Below are 19,932 nucleotides of genomic sequence, written 5' to 3'. Positions count from 1 at the left end.
GAATTCAATTTTTGAGAGATCATTCAAATCATGGAAGTGAGTATGTGTAAGTTTTTGTGTTTATCACTTAAGAGAACAAAATTGGAGTAATTTTTGATATTAATATTTTAATAGCATACAATTGGAGACGTATGATTGGGGAACACTATGATAAATGATGTTTTTTATGTTGCTCCCATTTTTTTTTTTTTTTTTTTTCCAGAAAAACCTTTCCTGGGTTTTCTGGCATTTTTATCATAAAGTATAAGTCTCGAGCTTCATTTTGAGCTATCGCTGCTTTCTGGAGTACGTCCTTATCGAAAGATATAGGGACAAAGATAGCTCACCCAAAAGTATCAAACGTTTATTTTAATAATTTTGATTGAGGTTTCATCAAAAATCTGTCGTGAAGTATCAAAAACTTGACGTCATTTTTACAGCCAGATTTGTAATAAGTGCTAAAAAAAAAAATCTATTAGAAACGACTTGATAGAACTTAAGGCAAAGAAAAAGTATTATCTTATTTTGTTGAGCAATGTTATATGTCCTTTCTTACAACGGTATTGAGAAATCAATAAAATTGAGAGCGCGAAATTTCTTCCGCAAAAAGTTAACGTATATTGTAAGCTTCATGAAATGGCTTCTGTAAAAAACACGAGTTTTCCCAAGCAACACAGTTTAATATCTATATTTTCGCGAAACTATATATCGCACCGTTGTGCGCGTTGCATAATTTCACGTCCTCGTAACGGATTGTTTTCTTTCTCTCGACGTACGTCGCATCGTGTTCGGTGGGTGTCGCGCCGTTGTTGCACTTTGCATTTTTCAACCAGCCATACCAGAGTCTCATATGCCGCTGTTGCCTTCGCGCGCAGCAGCTGCAACTGCAAATCCACGGTACCGGTGGATCATCCTGAATGCAGAGGGAATAGAGACGACGGTGCATCGGGGACAGTCCTCTTGAGCCGGTCAACTTCCGGCGTATTCGTCTGCAATTCCGTTTTGCAATATTAAACTCGCCCGAGGATGAGTACGCTCCGTTCGAATCCGTTGGGAGAAAAAAAAAATAGATAGAGTAAGCGAGGCAAACTATCCTGTAAACTTTGTTGAAAGTGAACAAATCAACTCTTCATTCGTAGAGGAATTTATATGCGAAATCATACATATACACATACATACATACACATGTATTTTCTCAAGAACAATGGTATCTTTTTCGAGATACATGAGTTGACATAATATATAAAAGAAATTTATAAAATATCAAAAAATATCAGGAAAATATAAAATTGCGTTTTCTCTATTTGTCTAATAAAATAAATTTTGTTATCAATTATACGTAAAACTAAGATTTAATAATTTCGTATGAAATAGATTAATACGAAAAGAGTACTCGTATGACATAATAAGAGTGCGTTATAGCCAGTGAAACGTATTAACTGGGTTCACTCTTGATTTGCGTGATACACATTCGTGTGAAATGTTCTTTGTAGAATATTAAAAATCCTAACGGTGAAACACATTTGTTTGCCAAAAGTGAGTAACCGGTTGAAATTTACCGGTTACGTTACCTCAAAAAATTCATAAAAAACATATTATTCATTCGCTGTATTAACATTGTTAAAGCGCCGATTATTTCAAGTATTTTTTTAGGCCATTTTTCTATATTTTACAAAAGCGCTGAAAAAACAGAGAAAATGGAACGTTATCACATCGGCATAATATCACGCATTTTATCTTTTATCGAATTTTTATCCTTTATCAATTTATTTGCGATACGTTTTCGAGCCTATCATTTTCATTTCGCCGCATCAGAACGGAGCAACAAAAAAGGGAGCTTTCAGATCCACAAAAGTTTAAATTGAATGTCAAAGAACGGCGAGGTAGGGTGGACACGGAAAGAGAAAGTCGGACGCGCGAGGAAACTGTGACAAGAAAAAGGAAGCTTCGCAAGGAAACTTTTTCTCCTGTCGGACATCCGAAAACTTCCTTTCGCTCGATTCTCGCCAATTGTCAACAATATCCGATGTATCAAAGGATCTTAGATCGGAAACCACAGAATTCATTGGATGTATCACATTCGAAAAATAAGGATAAATATTTCCTATGTTCGTAATCGTATCTATGGGATATAAATGATTAAACGCTCATTTTACATAATTTATCGTTTATTAAAAAATATATATATATTAATATTATATTTATTATTGTTATATAATAATATATTATTATAATACATTATTATAAAAATATATTTATATATACAGGGTATCCCCAATCTAAATGGCAAAACTTCAAGAGCGTGTAGGTGACCGAAAAACTAAGACAAGAAGTCCTTTAGAGGTTTGCTCGTTTTTGCTCCATTTTAGGAAAAATTGCAAAAATTCAATCTCTCATTGTCAGTTGCTCTCTTGAGTTGATTGGCACCGAATAAACTTTCTGCTTCAAGGTTCCTTACATATGTAAACATTTGATGTTATCCTTTACGACGTCAATCAATTCAAGAGAGCAATTAAGAGACCGAATCATAGATGCAGTGCACCAAATATCACTAGAACAATGTCTAGCTGCGATTAATAAGATCAGTGCTAGATGTAATGCTTGCATTGCTGCAAGAGGGCAACATTTTGAACAATATCTGCATTAAATAGATGATAATATAAATGAAATATAAATAATTAAGTGAAAAAACGAAAACTTGTTCTGTTTCTTTTTTTGTGATTTTCTCCAAAACGGAGCGAAAACGTGCAAATCTCTAAAGAACTTTCTGTCTTAGCTTTTCGGTCCCCTACACGCTCCTGAAGTTTTGCCATTTAAATTGGGGACACTCTGTGCATAGTATTTGAAATTAGAAAAAGTGAAGTAAAAAAGAGCCAACAACATGACGATGGTTAGAGTTCATCAACTTAATTCATGTGTCTGATCACACATTTTTTCCTTGAAAACACTATTTCTTCTCGTTCTTACATTTTTGAAAACTTGTTTGCACAGTAAATAGATTAGCTGATTGATTAAAATCAGTCGTCTATTCGCTCCCGGGATCCGTGTTCTAGCTGAGAAAACCTCTAAAGGACTTTCTGTCTTAGCTTTTCGGTCCCCTACACGCTCCTGAAGTTTTGCCATCTAAATTGGGGACACCCTGTATATATATTTGATATATTAATATATTAATAGATATTAATATACGACATATATATATATATATATATATATACATACATATATACACCGTATCTTTAATATATGTATAATTTTTAAGAGATGTATTGGAGAAAGTGTTCAGAGCTTTCATTACAATTGTCAGTTTCGAGCGATACTTTATGATCTTTTACTGTCCAACCGAAAAAAATCTGTGGTTGATGGGAACTCGTTCGGTTTATTGCCGGCTGAAATGGAGAACGAAAATCCTCCTGGCTACCACGAAGTGATCCATGCATAGACTGCACGTATAGAACCGTATCGCACGAGTGTCTCGATTATCCGAGCAAAAGCCATTTGTACGATATTCAAATATTATGTGTCTATCGTGACACGGCTCGTTCGTGTTTTATCGGCCTGCAATTCCGAATTACGTACAATCTTCCGTCGTATCTCTCATAAACGAGATGCATTTGCCTACAAAATATGCATCATACAATACCTTACATAAAAGTTCGACAAATAATTCGCTGAATTATTAATCACTTTATAACAAGAATTGACAAAATAAATAAGACACAACGCGTTGGTTAATTTTACTCTGACTAATTACTTTCATGTTATATGCACATAAAAAAAGAAGTAAATTTGATTAGTATAGACACGTGTGTCCTTTTTTTGATTGTCCATTTTGCTCGACATTAGATTCATTCATGACATATATTTTTTCTATTAGCAAATTGGCCACACGACAAATGAAATGATTGACAATATAAACTTGAAAATTTACTTTTATTAATTTATTAAGTTTTCAGCAATAATAAATAAATATTAATAAATAATTAAATTATTAAAAGAAGAAAATGCTAAATTTACATAAATTCAATTGAACGCACCTTCGAACATATGTAATGTGCATCTCAATCAAATGTTAGAAAATAAAAAAAATCCCTTTGTATATTTAAAAATGTCTTTTCTTATTTTTAAATGAAAAATAATACTTGCAAAATACGATTAAATTTATGTCATATACACATTTATAAACCAATTTACCATAAATGAAAAAGTCTAATATAAAATAAAAGTAGAACTGAATTCATATTTCGTATATTGGAAAAATAAAAAAAGAGAATCTGTAAAACGCCGATGCACCGTTCTGGGCATTTTTTGTAATGAATATTTCGACCCGCCCGTGCGTGTGGTGTGTGTGTGTGTGTGTGTTTGCGCGCGCGAAGAATATTGAGAATATCTTCTTTAAAAGATATTGTACAGTTTTTTTCTTCTTGATTAAGGATTTTTTTTAAATATCTATTTGATGCTGAAATTGCTTTTTATTGAAATATTTTATATTTTATGTGATTAATACATTCTCCTGAATACGCACATAATGGTAATTGTTAAAAATAAAAAAATAAAAAGAACTTGGAGAGATATATATAAAAGTGTTCTAGAAGATGCGCCATTTCATTTCTAATAATTCTTTGATAAATTTAAAATCACTCTCCTCTTAAAAAAAAAAAAAAAAAATTTATTCGGGATCTCATAAACTGCTGAAAAAAATCAAATTTTATAACAATAAATATTGTTATGCAATCAAAAGTCTCGAGAGAGAGAGGAGAGTTATATCTTCTCTAAAAAATTTTCGATTAAAGATTTCTACAAAGATTCTTCTTTTAAAAAGAAAAAAAAAATTATTATATACATTTTATATTTGTTATATACATACGTACATATTATAATTGCATATCAAAATCATTTTTTTAGCTAAATAATTCCATTGCGATTTATTGATTATAATACAGAACAATTTGTGATTGCTGAAACATCCCGTAAAATCTTCTTTCCTATGTGAACAGAGAAAGGAAATTTGGGGGGGGGGGGAGAACCTATCAATAATCCGTACTTATATTTTCACACAATTCATTCAATTATCTCAACCCTGCCTGCGTGATATCCAAATATTAGATATTCGCGAACGGCCACAGGTATTCACTTCTCATCGATTCCCAGCGATCCGGGATTTGGCGGATCTTTCGCAGAGTGGTGTGCTGCAAACCGCAGCCGGATCCGTTTTATCGTCGTCAGTAGCGAGTAATAAAGTTTTCATCGTTTCGACCGCTGGCTGCGCGGAAATGCAGTTTCCCTGTTAAAGGCTGAGCGTACACACAATTTCGAATTGAGAGAACGGGAGGAAATGCAGCTAGAACACGGATCCCGGGAGCGAATAGACGACTCATTTTAATCAATCAGCTAATCTATTTACTGTGCAAGAAAGTTTTCAAAAATGTAAGAACGAGAAGAAATAGTATTTTCAAGGAAAAAATGTGTGATCAGACACATGAATTAAGTTGATGAACTCTAACCATCGTCATGTTGTTGGCTCTTTTTTACTTCATTTTTTCTAATTTCAAATACTATGCACAGAGTGTCCCCAATTTAAATGGCAAAACTTCAGGAGCGTGTAGGGGACCGAAAAGCTAAGACAGAAAGTTCTTTAGAGATTTGCACGTTTTCGCTCCGTTTTGGAGAAAATCACAAAAAAAGAAACAGAACAAGTTTTCGTTTTTTCACTTATTTATTTACATTTTATTCATGTTATCATCTACTTAATGCAGATATTGTTCAAAATGTTGCCCTCTTGCAACAATGCAAGCATTACATCTAGCACTGATCTTATTAATTGCAGCTAGACATTGTTCTAATGATATTTGGTGCACCGCATCTATGATTCGGTCTCTTAATTGCTCTCTTGAATTGATTGACATCGTAAAGGATAACATCAAATGTTTACATATGTAAGGAACTTTGAAGCAAAAAGTTTATTCGGTGTCAATCAACTCAAGAGAGAAACTGACAATGAGAGATTGAATTTTTGCAATTTTCTCTAAAATGGAGCAAAAACGAGCAAATCTCTAAAGGACTTCTTGTCTTAGTTTTTCGGTCCCCTACACGCTCTTGAAGTTTTGCCATTTAAATTGGGGACACCCTGTATAATAATATATACATATAAGTTAATTATAAAATATATATGTATATTAATATATTAAATAATATATATTTTTACATGTGCAGTCTTTTCGAATAATAAGTATTATGCATTTTTCAGTTTTAATGCATTCTATGTTATATATATATATATAACATTAGATAAAAAATTTGACATATATATATATATATATTTAACAAAAATTTTCCCAGTAACGTGATCAGAGAATGTCGTTTCTGGTAAATAGCAAAGAGTTTTTAAAGCCTTAGCTAAAGCGCAACTCGCCGAAGAACGATTCCTATTGTATTTCTTTAGCGAAATCCCCGAAGCAATTCTGAAACCGAGCACAAACGAGTCGCCGATCGTTTCAGAAAGAGAAACTTTTGTGGACCGATTCCAATTTTTCCGTGACGCCCGACGACACGGCGTTACGTATCGTCGTTGCGATGTATGTTGCGTTTCAACGGCTTTTAACCAATGGATTTCCCTCATTTTGCGTCAGCAAAACGAATGCTACTATCGACCAGCGGACATTTCCAATGGACTTGCGAGTTAATGCTCCTTCCTATTCGATAGAGAAAAACGCAAAGAGTATAAAATCCGATTATATTTTATTATTCATCCGATTTTTCGAATGCAAATTTGTTCAATACACGATTTATTACAAAAGGGATTACAAGATCACGAAGAATCGCAAAATAGAGATAAAATATATCATTAAAGGAAATACATCGTCAAGATAAAACAGCAAATCTAAGCAATATTAATCTAGGGAAGAATAATAATCTATTGTATTAAATTATTTTAATAAAAAAAAAAAGAAACAGAAAAAATAGAGAAAATTTGTCGCAGAAATTTTAAATTTAATGACTGGAATTATCGTACTAGTTTTAGACAAAGTTAATCGGAAGACATCGGAAAGACATCGTATTGGTCTCTCTCGTTACGAGAATTGATGCTTTCGTGTTTCTAAGCTCGCTGATTGCCTTTCCGTTCGACAGGAAATTCGAAGACGGTTTCACTTGACGAAGTAAACACGGAAATCCATCGGGAACGATTTTATAAGAGTATAAAATCCGATTATATTTTATTATTCATCCGATTTTTCGAATGCAAATTTCTTCAATACACGATTTATTACAAAAGGGATTACAAGATCACGAAGAATCGCAAAATAGAGATAAAATATATCATTAAAGGAAATACATCGTCAAGATAAAACAGCAAATCTAAGCAATATTAATCTAGGGAAGAATAATAATCTATTGTATTAAATTATTTTAATAAAAAAAAAAAAAAAAAAAAATCTGTCGCAGATATTTTAAATTTAATGACTGGAATTATCGTACTAGTTTTAGACAAAGTTAATCGGAAGACATCGGAAAGACATCCTATTGGTCTCTCTCGTTACGAGAATTGATGCTTTCGTGTTTCTAAGCTCGCTGATTGCCTTTCCGTTCGACAGGAAATTCGAAGACGGTTTCACTTGACGAAGTAAACGCGGAAATCCATCGGGAACGATTTTCCTCGAACGCGATTGCTCGCGACTCTTTATCAGTTTACACTTTCCCATTTAATTCTTTCCGAAAGTCACAGTTATTGTTATCGCTTAAGACACGTTACCCTCTAACAGCGTCTATTAGACTATCTTACTGTGTGTTCTAATGTACGAGCAAACTTTCGATATTAAACTTTTCTAACCATTATTGCCCACGTGCCATTTTATATCTCATTCCGCGGGTTTCCTCGGGAGATACGATGTTTAATTAATAGCTAAACCCATAATGGTCAACCGTCCGAAACGGCGCTTATCGCAAACATATTCAGCGCCAGTCTACGAAGTCATAACCGAGGTGAATTCAGAAAAGGAGGCTATATCGACGTTGTTTAACAATGCGGTAGACACTTCGCCGTAATTTGGCCGGTCAATAGCAGAGAGATAACTGCGTTATGTGGGATTTCAACCTCGCTCGAGAGGGGAAGGGGGAAAGGGTTGAAGAGAAATTTTAGTGGGATAGCGCAAGCATACCCCGGGGTGCAATCCACTTACATAGCTAATATCCGCCATCATCAACCGTGCACCCGCTGGGTAACGGGCATTCTATTAATGTCGAGGACACCTTGGCGACATCAGTCCCAAGGATATTCACACCTAAAATTCACAACTTTAAGTATTCCTTAAAGGAAGAGTTACGGTAACGTCGTCGTAATGAGAACGATCTCGTTCTCTATTTCTTCTTCTTTTTTTTGTGAAATTTTTTTTTTTTTATATTCTTATATGTATACTGTTTTGATCTATTTTTATTCATAATGACGTCTGTCACAACAATGCAATGTAATGCGATCAATACGAATCGAACTCATGTACCTACGAGATTCGGAGAACCCGTATAATCTTCACGACTGCTCAATCGGCCGAATTAATGATCGGAGCTGGCGAAAACGCGTTCACGAATTCACGGTTTCCGCTGCGGGCGTTGCATTATGATTGAAGCAATCGGAGCCATTCTGTCTATGCGAGCCTCGTGCTTTTATTGAATAAGGGCAAAGGCCACGAATCGTTTGAGAAGTGGAACGAACGGATTAGATCCCGCGTTACGTATACGACATCGACGACTATGATTAGCAAATGGAAGCGGGGTCCGAGAGAATCATTTCCCGTGGCCTATTGTGAACTACGAGGCTCACCCGAGACCCGGATCCGTGTATTACGTGATGTCTATTGTATTAAGGAGCTGTCATTACCACGCACACGCCATTAGCGCGCGGTACGGCTGTTCACCGACTTCTGGTAAAATATCGTTTACTTCGGTGTCGCTTAATTGATTCGTCGGGGAATTCTTAATCACGACGGGCACCGTGCCTGCTTGTGCGTCAATCACGACGCAATTTCGACGCATTATAGCACGGTGATTTTTATTCTCAATCGCGGATACGTTTAATTAATTTTGCGCGATAGCAGCGCCCCTGTCTGCAGCGAGTAATGCAAAAACAGCAGCCAACCGGTTTATATTCCAGTTCGATGGCGATACGCATGCTACAAACTCGGATAGTTTATAGATTCGACGCAATTATAATATTTCCTTAAAACTATTTTCTTATGTCGATATTTATTAGGTGTACAACTTTGCTTCCGCCGTTTTCCTATAGATGGCTTTAACGGTAAGTAGTGGTGGAAATAAATAGATCATAGACGTCATGCGATAAACTTGGGCATCTGTCAACATAACCCCATAGAAACATTAGTCGATTTGCGTCTGCATCATAAAGTTATTCTCCATTGAAAATGTCAGTTTACGAGCCAAATTCTCGTCATTTGCGGGAGGTTTTAATTTTCTGCTTCAATATGAAGAAATTTACGGCCGAGGCTCATCGAATGCTCTCAAATACTTATGGTGAAGCCGCTATTAGCGAAAGAACGTGTCGTGAGCGGTTTCAACGCTTCAAGAACGGTGATTTTCGCGTCGAAGACCGGCATAGCGGTGGAAGACAGAAGATTTTCGAAGATGCAGAATTGGAGGCGTTACTTAATGAAGACTCGAGTCAAAGTCAAAAAGAATTGGCACGATCATTGGGAGTGACTCAACAAGCAATTTACAATAAAGCCTCGAATTTCGGGGAAAAAAAACGGCGGAAGCAAAGTTGTACCACCTAATACAAAATGGTTTTAATTTTGAACAAATAAAATCAATTTTTATGTGTTTCAGGTAATGATTCTGCGCGAAATGTGGGATGCTTAAAAGAAAGATAGACAAAGGGCTACACAGGGTCGACGCGAAAAGGATTACCATGTACCGCTATATTGGAGCCTATGTCACGATTCACATCGTGACTCACGATGTATTATTAGTTTCTCCTCATGACTTCTACGTGAGGAACGAGGCTACCAATTGGCCTCTGATATTTCTCCTCGTGATCGGCACATCTAAATTCGTGGACGAGAGGCAGCAGAATTGTTGGGGATGTGACAAGCACAACTCGACAAATCCATCTGTTTGCTTAAACGAAAATACACATACGTGTTTCATGTCATCTGTGTAGCTCTAGATATCTATTAACACGTTAAACTGCGACATTCCGTTCATAACTGTTTTCCATTCGTTTTGCTTATTACAAATCCTACTTTAAATAATATAATACATAAAATTATAAATCAAATTCTATCCCGCGAGTTTGTCACAAATTGTCGATTGTTTACAGCAATTTTAAGATAAAGATGGAAAATTATATAGGACGATCGAAACATTTAAATATCGTTAAAACGTTAAATATAGTTTACCTATAATTATATATTCATGATATTATTTATTTATAATTTATTAATCATAACGTGCACATTCGAGCTTTTGCAACGAAGTTGCACGCGGACTCTGTTACAAGACCAAAGCGTGCAATCTTAATCGTGAGACCAGAGTAAATGAGGCTAATTAGAATTTAACGTATGCGGTCGCGCTAATGAAGCTCAACAACCGGTGGCAAGTTTGCGTCGAAACCAGTAGTTGGTGTAGTCGACGCAACTTCATGCTCAAAAGACCGAGATATAGCTTCCTGCCACGTGTCTTAATGCGCTTTACCGACTATAAACGGCTTTGGACAAGAGATCCTGATGCCTCTCGTTCACCAAACACTTGCATAATACATATATTAATATTACCATTTATATTCGCGTCTTGTAAAATTAAATGTCGATGTCTCGTGACATATTATACATACAACAGTATAGTAACGTTGACATTTGCGAAAAATTTAATATTCTTATGTGCAATTAAATGGAAAGATTTTAAAAAATTACATTCTTAAAAAGTTAAATAATTTTCACCAGTAAAAAAAAAAATTATTAGTATTCTTTTAAAACAATTTGATTATAATGTGTACATATGCAGATATCATTTCGAGAAGACTTGGTACTTAGTACTTTCTATATGCGATAAAAGAATATGAATAATATGTCGAACAATACTGACGAATGAAACCGTTTATTGAAAGTGTCGACTATAAAATAAAAATCAGTAGCACGTATATATCTTTGATCACGCCTTTAGTTAACATATTTTCTTAGATAGTTAGAGTGTTAGTGGATAGGTATATTCATTATAAAAAGTAATACACGTAAGGTGTCTAAATCAATGGTATGGAAAATCGTTTAGCAATGTGAATTGCTTTGTTGCAACATCACTGTGTATTTCTAAAATTTCTAAATTTCAATTCAGAGAATTACAAACATAGACAAAATTAAAACAAAATTATTCGAAATATAAGAAGCTAAAATATTAACTATATAAATTGTTTTTATAATATTTGTTAAATTTTTATATTTAAAATTTTAATTTTCAACAAGATCTATGTATTTTATAACGTTAAAGACACATAAAATTCATTATAGTCCGCGATTATTTTACAATTAAGTAAGTTTATGTGAAAATATAAAATTTCAAATTATTACAACAAAGTTTAATGAAATACAAAATAATATATAAAAATGTTTGTATATTTTCAGAGATATTATAATTAGTTGTAGCTTATAACTTATATAATTTATGAAAGAAAGATAAACATAAAATAGTAATTAAATATTTAAGTGAAGGGAAAATTGAGTTCAAAAAAAAAAAAAAAAGATAAATGTACCGTTTAGCATAACCGTATGTCGTAAGGTCGTTCCCACGATTGAAACGCCGAACAGAAGATGTTTAGTACTCCTCCGAGGATGGAATCGTTCCTATGTGAAAGAACAGAGTGCTAACATAGCTCCCCGTCTCCTAACAAACGGAATGTGTGCGCAGGACTGTGTATGTGTGTGAGAAAATAACGCTTTGAGTGAAAAATTCGAATTTCAAGATACGAGCACCCCGAAGGCGGAGACGTGAATAACGTCTTCGAACGAATCCGAACGGTCGGAAAGAAACTCCCCGCGGATTTAGAAGGCGTAACAGGTGATTCTTCCTCGTCGCAGGACACATCTTCGTGGCACTTTGAAATATGATTTAGCCGCGATCTTACATCGCCCGCTCGTGTCGCAATTAACGTCAACGTATAAAAAATCCCCATAGCCATCCATTATTCGTTTTAGTAAAAAGCGATGATTTACGTTCATTGCACATAATCTGTCAAAAGCTTTTCCTTAAAAGAATATAAAAATATTTTTGTTTCTAATTTTTATGAACGTTTTTAATTAATCACAATAATTTAAGGCGTGTATAATTTACAAAGCGGTTTAAAGATGTTTTAAATAGAAAACGCATCCTTCATATAAAGAAAGTTCGGCAAAATTTGCTCTCCATACTCAGATTAATATCTCGCTAATTAAATTGTTCGTATTTACGTTGACGCGAGTTGTTTTACAGAGTTCATTATGTGCGTGAATTACTCTTCTCCGTAATTCTCGTGCCACTCAAATGTTGCTTTTAATACGAACGAAGTAGCAACATGTAATTTTAGATATTACCATGCAATGCACTATCTCGCGTTCGTCACATTACGCTTAAAGGATTATGCTTAACTCCGATGTAGAAAATATCTCCTCTCCCTTTCTCTCTCCCGTTTCGCTACCTGAAGATTATGGGACCTACCGGCACGCCGAGATCGCCCGAGCAAGTAATTCTTTCGTCCTTCCAGAGAAATCTCTCGGCAGGTTCTATTTTCCAGACAGATACAAATACCTGGGTATCGTGCGATTTCTAGGGGAGAAGGATCGTCATTGGTTTGTGTGTGAAAGAGCTCGTTTTGCCACGATGCATGTTTCGATATGAAGGAACAAGAATATATATTCGTAGTAATTAAAAGACGGCGTAGTTATATAATCGTTAGAAATTGAAAGATACATTTTTGACATGTAATGTCTACAGATATATTCTTATATGAGTAAAGTAAATTGTCCCGAATAATTGATCATTTTTTTTCTGATTGAAAAATACAAAAGAGACATAATTTAGATGGTTCAAAAAAATAAATATGATGAACGCAATTTTTTTTTTTTTTTTACAAGATCGTTATAAAGCGCAAAGTTGATGTAAATGTCTTCTGTAGTACACGTGGAACGAAATTATTTTGTTGAACTGCATGTTGTGTAACGCGCAGCAGAATGCAATTACAACTTTGTAGAAAATTGAAAACAAATTGCGTTCTCCTCTACTTCGTTTCATCATCAGAAGATGATGTGCATAAAAAGAATTCTAAAAAAAAAAAAAAAAAAAAAAAAAGGAAAGATCCATCTCTTTCCCGCTAATATCTAATCCAATAATGTTACGTTAAAAATTAATTACCTGCATGTATATTAAACGAGATCATAATGAAATGGAATCTACAATCTCTTTCTCTACACATTAATTTGATAATATTATTTGCAATATTTTACTCAGCATTAAGCTAATCTCTCTTGTAAATGCAATATTTTTTCACAACAATCTTATTATATTAACTTCTAATACGCCGTACGGAAAAAAATAATTTTCACTCTAGCAAACTCTTCGTTGAATTGAGAAGTCAATATCTATTCGCGCGCTTTTTTTCAGTTTCCTCGTTCCATCATTAGCAACATCCAATTAACAAATATTTTCGATTTCTCAAAAAGGGTTTTCATCACGAACGGAAAATCGCGTATCACGCTCAAACGGCGAGCAGGTCTCTCTCTCTCTCTCTCTCTCTCTCTCTCTCTCTCTCTGTTGAATGACTCTCGATTCGACGCGTTATCAATTAAACGAATGCATGAACCAATGACCGGAAGTAATAGTCGATCGAGGATCACGAGAAAGGTGTCTAACGGTTACAGAGATGCGTGTCAGTCTCTCGTCAATGTCCCGCGGAAGTGCTTCTAATATTCATCGCACGCTACTACGTGTAAATTTTCCAAAGAGAATATGCTACCATAACATTATTCGGTTGCATATTAAAAGCATCGTTGCTTTTGCACGCATGAGAAACTTGGCGCGATAAAAGTTTCAACACGAAACCATAAAGATAACAAGTTATACTCTTGCTCTTTACGCATAAGTTTTACGCATGTACCTTTATTCGAAAACAAATGTATCGTCGTTCATATAGGGGAAAGTAGGGTAAAATCGAGTATTTTTTTGAATTTGTCCCCCTACAAAAAATCTGAGACTGAAAAAAATTTTGCCGATCGTTAGTAATCTTAAACTATGAGAAAATGAGGCTAGTTGCTGGAAAGAAAAAAAAAAATTTTTGGTTATCAAGAATAACAAGATTTTGTGGAGAAGTCAAAGTACCCGGTTTTGCAAAAAATATGCAAAACACATGTGTAATTGCGAAATCTAAATTCATTTTAATCGAAATACAATATAAAGTTACATTCTATTGACAAAAGTCACAAATAAAGATATCATCTTGTTCGACATTGCTGCAGAACTTTCTTATTTAACTTTAGGGATCTCAAGAAGCTTCTTTTTGATGCTTTCTTTTTTTTGAGTGTTAGTTTTCGTTTCCAACTGTTTTTTGTCAGGGAGACAAAGTCAGGGTGGCAGTTCTTCCACTTTTCAAGTTACATAAAAGATGTGTAAGCACCCGGCTTTGTCCCCGACACAAGGAAAGTAACGAATACGGCGGTTGTATTGGATGATTGCATAAGTTCGTGCCCGATTTTCATAGATGGCATCAAGTTACCGCATGGCGGAGTTCTATTGTTTTCGTGTGGTAATTGTTGCTTACACCGAATAGATGACGTTGTCTTATGTCAATTTAGCGTCAGACATTATTCAGATAAGTCCATTTGTGCATAAGAGAAATCATTAAAAATGGAGAACGAAAGGTGTATTTGCGGCATGTAATGCTATATGAATTTCGGAAAGGCGTGAGTGTTGGGATTGCAGAAAAAAATATTCAAAGCGTTTATTTGGACCGCGCTCCTGCTCTCCGAACAGTCAAAAAGTGGTTTGGCAGATTTCGAAATGGTGATTTCAACATGGAGGATCAACCCCGCTCTGGACGGCCTTCTGGCATTGATGATGACAGTGTGCATGCCTTAGTGGAAAGAAACCCAAGGATTACAACTGAGGATATTGCCGAGAGGCTGAACATCGATAATTCAACCGCTTTTCGTCATTTAAAAAAGCTTGGATACATTTCCAAGCTTGATAGGTGGGTGCCGCATCTCCTGACTGAAAGGAATAAGCTGCAGGAAAACTGCAGGAGTTGCAATGGGAAATTCTGCAGCACCCGCCATATTCTCCAGATATTGCGGCTTCAGATTTTTATCTGTTCCGGTCTTTGCAGAATAGTTTAAATGGCAAGAATGTCAATTCCGAGGAAGCTGTCGAACCTAACCACCTTAGAAACTTTTTTCAAGAAAAACCAAGTTCTTTCTTCAAAAATGGAATCGACAAGCTTATAGATCGTTGGAAAACCATTGTAGAAAAGAATGGAGACTATATAATTGATTAATAAAAGTGTTATCTCTAAAATATAATCTATTGAAGTTTATATTTAAATCGGGCACGAACTTATGCAATCACCCAATATATGCCGGCGTAAACAAAGTGCTGATCAAAACTAATATGATATACTCTCTAATATGTACAGAATGCAATGCTGCATTTACCGAAACAGATGCTCTATGTAGAAAAAGTGCACGACGACTCGATTCTTGCCTCGATGTCGATCATCTATCGGGGCTAAAAACTTTGAATTTCTATTAAAAAAGAAATATCGCGTGCACAGGGGTACAGTTTGTTTTTCAAATAATGACGGCGCCAATTTACATCTAATAACACAAGTTAGCCATAAATAGCAGCACTTATTACGAAGAAACAGAGGTACCCGGTTTCACCCAACTTTCCCCCCCCCCCAATATTTAAAAATTAAGAAAAGAAATTATTCCGACGAAAAGCAGTTTGATTTCAGAACAGGAGTCACAGTCGCGTAACGTATCGTTACATAATTCAAGTTCGCATTTCACGTTACGATAAATGGAATTCATCAATCATATTTATTTCGCGAACTGAAAACTTTACGGGGGTAACTTGCGGTCAATCGTTCATTATGCGACAACAACCGACAACATCTCAGCGAGAACATTGCCGGACGTAACTCTGAATTAATGCAACGTGGACAGGCCGAGATATGCGAAATAGCGAGACGCGGAGAAGCGAGAGCGAGCGGGATCCGGTTCATGCACGTGCCACTACACGCGTATCATACGCGGTTGGATTTATGTCAACGTATCTATTACCCAGATGCAGAGCATCGGCGGTTCTCTCCTGTCGGCGCGAACGCGATTGCATAAACGCCAAGCGAGCCGGACGCAAAATCTCGACGCGCGGTTGATCCTTCGTTGCGAACCAGCCTTTATTTATCGGAATCGGAACGCAGGTACCGGCCACGCGCCCACGCACCTGAGCGCCTGGCTGATGGTCGAAAGGTGGATACTTTTTTTTAACACATGTGCGTCGTGTTAGACGATTTCCACGGCTTGGAAACAGAAGAATATATTAGCTTACGCGATTTATCAGTGATGACATCAGCGATTCTCGATTGACTTAGCGCTAATGTTTCACGCAACGAGGTCGCAATATCAATTCGGTGCACTTGTGCGTTTTTTTTCCAGATTAAAATTTAATTTCCTACATCGTTACACAAACTTATTGACTCCGTGTCTTGACATTACACGTTTCTTGCATTTTATGGCGTTTCTGGTAGAAATTGATTAGATTCATGTCAGTCAATCAAACTTACTGCAAATGTATTGTCCAAATTTTACGTTGCGCAAAATTAAAATATATAAATTAAATAAATAGAAACACTTGTATAATAAATGTTGTATATGTATAAATACAGATATTTTATATATTAATATTTTTATATATAAAATTTAGCACGATTGTATGAATAAGATATTTTTCTAGAATCTCACTTTTAAAAGACGCTCGCAATTTTAGAATGCGTTAATTTCAGAATGCGCGATATCAGTGCAATTAAATTTTAATTTCGTGATAAGTAACATATAATACCTTGTACGTGACTTGAATGAACTGAATTAAAAAGTAGCTTCAATCAGGCTTCGACAGCATTTCCGGTTAATTTCGTTCAACCGTTTCTCCCTTCATATTGATTTTGCTTGATTTTATTTAATTTAACTGGGAGACTGATAGTAAAACTTTGCTTAACTCAATTTTCATTGTCGCCCATGTGCGAAATGTATTTAAAGTAATCTCTTCATTCTTTCTCTCTGTATTTTATTCCTTCATTTTTTAACGCAAGGCAATTATTATTTGCATAAAAATGAGAAATTTGTACGAGGAGCTCTGAATATTCGATCATAGAATTAATTTCATTTAATGACGTTACTCATGATCAAAGTGTACGAAATTATAATGAGAAATCGCGCAACAAAATTTAAATATCCAACTCTTTTCAAGGCGAACACTTTTTTTTCGTTATTAAAAAACTTCAGAATTATCTTAACCTCAACTAAGTATAAACACATATGTCTTGTGAGCGATTTATCTTCTTAGCTTTTGAATTTTTAAATTAAATTATTTTAAAATAATAAAGTCGAGAATTTTTTATACGCACGTACCTTCCCATTTTGCTGAATAAATCTTATTTTTGAAAAATGACATCGCGCGACGACGAAAGAAAGGGATCGATCATGATACGTGAATGATGACACGTGGGAGTTATAGATTCATTTAGTCTACGCCTACGTTTCTCTCCCACAAACTTTCGGTTGGCAAACTTCGTTCGCGATGTTTGAATTATTGAACGGAATTATTTATGAAGTGTCGGAACACGAGATGGAAAGTATTAAATTCACACGCCGCCTCGTGTACGCGATTCACCGACTCATATAAATTCATCGGCCGCTTTTATGACGCGACACGCAAGGACGGTAATACGCGTATATTTATTAAAGACGATGTTTTCATCCTGCGCTCGCATAACACTTGATAGGTTTATCCTTTGCCGAATAAGCGACCTCATCTTTACGAGATGTAAACTTACGGTCCCATTAATATTGCGATCGTACCTCTCCCTCTCTCTCGTTGTACACCCTACCTTCGGTAGAAGCGCAACGTGTGCATCCATAAATGTAATTGATACTCCATTAGGATTAACGATAATTTAAGTGCTTTAATTGGATTCTCGTTGTGAATTCACGGCGGGTAATTATCGTTTTACAATTCACGTTGCATTTAATACAAATGCTTAATGCCATACGACGTTTCTCGAGACTTCGCGGTCGCGGAAAAATATTTATTGTACATTAAATTCAGTTTATCGTCTTCGATTTGCAAAAAATGTGAACAATATTTTATCCTGATAAGTGGAAGAGTAGATCTTCAAATGCGAAAGTAAACAAATATACACGACGTCCGCGTCTTTTCCTTCCATATACAGGATAAATTGATTTCATCTTTCCAAATGAAAAGTTTCTTCTCTATATATTGTAAATTTATTAATTTTGAACGTTAATTGTTTCAAAACTCGATAATGAATTAATGTACATATGTACGCACATATGTTTCGCTTTTCCTTTGATATACGCTGAATGATTGACGGATACCTGCCGACGATCTGAAGGATACGAAATTGAAATGCTGTTTCCATCGAAATTAAACTCAATAGCTTACGTCTATTCCGAATTAATTAATAGCTTAATGAAGCACGTGTTTGTTTAACGAGCAGCTTAGACGATACTTTAAAATGAGAACTGAAAAAAAAAAAAGCTTCTCATTGCCTGTCCTCAAAAAAATAATGAGAGCCTAGTGGATTGATTTGTATAAATACGTCCGTTTTACACGTCCGTAAAATGTTTCGTGAACTTTGTTCATAAAATGCCACGAGCATTAAAAAGATCTTATCGTAATTTTATTTTAGAAATCTTACATAACTTTTATAATTCTATTTCATTAATGGATCTATATACGGATCTATCGCAATGTATATGTTCCAATAAAATTTATTTTCAATCGTTTCGAGGAGAACAAACGTTTGCGTCTCTCATCCCGATGGCGATTAAATCATTTTCGAATTGAAAAGAAAAAGAGAGACGAATATATTTGGATTTCAAGATCCAAATGTTTATTCGAGAGTCTCCAGGTCTTTCAAATATATCGCGTTTACCTTTTCGCGATCTGATCTGCGTTACACGCACGTCCCATATATGCGCGCTGAATCTCAAACCCGCGCTGCTACTGCTCGAAAAGGAGCCTTTTAATTGGCGGCGTAGTTAGAGAAAGCGAGCAACGTATCGCAAATTTGCATGGAAAGACGGGAGCGACGAAAGGACAAAAACAAAAAAAAAATTAAGGGAAAAAGAGCAGAGATTGCCTTTTAAGGCTGCGATTCGTGAATCGGCGTGATTTAAAGGGTAACCTGAAATTGCGGTGAAACGAAAGGCACACAAAAGACTATTAGCGTAATTAACAGACTACCAGCGAGCATCGCGTCGGCCAATTTGCGATCTCACGCAGATATCGAAATCGTGAGGCCGGACAAAATTAACGAGGTGTAAATCGAGGAGATATGTTTTAATTAATGCTCCGACGCGAAAATTCGTATTGCGGTGGACTCAAGAAAAACGATCGCGAAACGGGCAATGTTAATGAATCGCAAATATCGCGCCATGTAATGAGACGGCGCGGCGTAAGAAATATTACAAAACGTCACGTGAGATAATCTTACACAGCCGATATTATCGCGAAATAAATAGGCACATTACGCAATGACATATAAATCCCGAAAGAGAAAAAAAAAAAAAAAAAAAGATGAGGAATATTATATACAATTTAAATGTGCGATAAACCGATTTAATGCGAGATTTGTTAGGTATTTGCACGCCGTTAAATATTCGAATGAAACAATCGCTCAGTGAATCT

The 19,932-nt window shown here is 35.4% G+C and overlaps 1 protein-coding gene across 3 annotated transcripts in view; it reads right to left on the bottom strand.

The window, feature by feature from the left end:
- LOC138939615 (CD151 antigen) overlaps nt 1-19,932 on the bottom strand; it is a 132,353-nt gene that overhangs the window by 99,131 nt on the left and 13,290 nt on the right. Inside the window, exon 1 of one of the 3 annotated variants that reach the window (XM_070307568.1) lies at nt 819-994. The exons of the other annotated variants lie outside the window; for them this stretch is intronic. The gene's annotated coding sequence lies outside the window, so the exon portion shown is untranslated. Of the gene's footprint in view, nt 1-818; nt 995-19,932 lie in introns of those variants that run through there. 3 annotated transcript variants of the gene reach the window in all.

The sequence above is a fragment of the Polyergus mexicanus genome, unplaced genomic scaffold (genome assembly GCF_030449975.1).
Source record: "Polyergus mexicanus isolate NDT 795.1 unplaced genomic scaffold, iyPolMexi1.0 SCAF_14, whole genome shotgun sequence".
NCBI lineage: Eukaryota > Metazoa > Arthropoda > Insecta > Hymenoptera > Formicidae > Polyergus > Polyergus mexicanus.
The sequence above is the reverse complement of the archived record's forward strand: the minus strand, read 5'-3'. Positions and strand labels throughout refer to the sequence as shown.